The sequence below is a fragment of the Bison bison genome, unplaced genomic scaffold (assembly GCF_000754665.1).
Source record: "Bison bison bison isolate TAMUID 2011002044 unplaced genomic scaffold, Bison_UMD1.0 scf7180017864371, whole genome shotgun sequence".
Lineage (NCBI taxonomy): Eukaryota > Metazoa > Chordata > Mammalia > Artiodactyla > Bovidae > Bison > Bison bison.
Genome location: NW_011494943.1, coordinates 9,481,099 through 9,482,645, shown reverse-complemented (window position 1 = coordinate 9,482,645; position 1,547 = coordinate 9,481,099). Strand labels below are relative to the sequence as shown.

General features: G+C 65.0%; 1 long non-coding RNA gene across 1 annotated transcript in view; it reads left to right on the top strand.

Annotated features, from left to right (window-relative positions):
- The first annotated feature begins 762 nt into the window (after positions 1–762).
- LOC105000399 overlaps positions 763–1,547 on the top strand; it is a 4,403-nt gene continuing 3,618 nt past the window's right edge. Inside the window, exon 1 of the long non-coding RNA XR_826739.1 lies at positions 763–856. This is a non-coding gene — a long non-coding RNA (uncharacterized LOC105000399). The remainder of the gene's footprint in view (positions 857–1,547) is intronic.

Here is a 1,547-nt window from a genome sequence, read left to right as displayed (position 1 = left end):
CCAGAAAGAGGTTTGCGCTGGAGGAGGGGGACAGGAGGGAGAGGGGAGAGCTGATCCGTCAGCAACTGCAGGCCAGGCTGGGGAGTCCTGCTACCCCACCGACAGCGGAAGGCACCCTGGGGCGGCTGGCCAGAGCCCAGCGGGGACACTCGGCTTCCACTGGGAGCAGTCCTGGTACCCCAGCAAGAATTCTCCAGAGCCGGTGACAGTGGGGCGCTAGCTTCCTTTCTCTCCTCTAACTTCCTGGAGTCCCATCCTGGGGCCGCGAGGGAAACAGCAGCTGGCCCTACCCTGTTCACTTTCTCCTTTCCAGCCCCAGGTCCCCCACGGCCAGCTCTCACTCCCCTGACTTCCCCCAATATTTCCGGCCAGCCGGCAGGCAGAGGGTTAACTCCTGGCCGCTCCCTACCGCGCAGAGTGGGGGGTGGGGGGCCGGGGGCGTGCCTGTCGGGAAGTATGGATTTCTGCAGTGGTTTTACTGGAAAAGCTGTAGCTGAAGGTGGGAGGGGGTCACCATGGCAACTTCTGGCTATGGGAACAGGTTGGCTGGTGGGAACCAATTCTTCCAGCGGCCCAAGGGGGCCCGGCTGGCGCTTGGCACCCGGGGGGCCCCTCGGAGGATCCTCAGAGTCTTAGGGAAGCGCAGAGACCCTCCCCAACCTGGAATTACCGCCTTCCCCGCCTCCCACCGGCAACACTTCGCGGGGCTGGGCCCCAGACTCAGCAGCCCCGCCCCCTGTTGAAGCACCCCCCACACCCAAGCTGTTAATCGATGAACCGATTACCCAGGGCAGGGCCGTCCGGAGCTCTCGGGAATCTCCCATTCAAAGAGAGAGCCTCGACTCCATGACCTGGGGTGAGACACCCCCCCTCTCTGGCCCTGCCCCAACCAAGGGAATCTAGATTCCAGGGGGCCCAAGAGCTTGCCCCAACCCGGCCCCCACCCAGCCCCAACCAGGAAGATTCCGCCCGCAGCGGCAAATTCAAGGAAGTCCTCCCCACCCCCAGCACAAACATGCACACTCTCCCAGCAAGGGGCTAGCCACCCCACTCCCCGGAAGACCCCGGTGGGGAGGAGGAAGGCGGCCGCGGGCTAGGAGGCTCCTGGGTGCACCTCTAAGTCTCTGTCCCTGTGAATTCCAGGCAGCTGGGGTAGAGCCCACCCAGTGCCCCATGCCCCACCCCATCGCGGGGCCCCCTATCCCCAGTCAGACCTCCCGGTGGGACACTCTGCGCGCCTTCCCCGGGCGCCAATTCAGCTCTGGGCCCCAGAAGGCCTCCTGGGTGCGGGCAGGACAGGAGTTAGGCCAGAGCGCGCTGAGCACTGCCGGTAAGAGGAGTGGGGGACTCCTGGGCCCTCCAGGCTCAGGTTCCTGGCCCCCTACCCCAGAATTTCAGAGCCCCCCTGCAAATCCTGCAAGCACAGGGTGGGCGGGTGCAAGGAGGGGTGTGTGCCTGGGAGGCGCTTCCAGGAATCTCCCGCCCGCGCTGCCCAAACGTCCAGGAAAAGAGGGCATATACAGGGCATATGCAGCTTGGGGGACGTT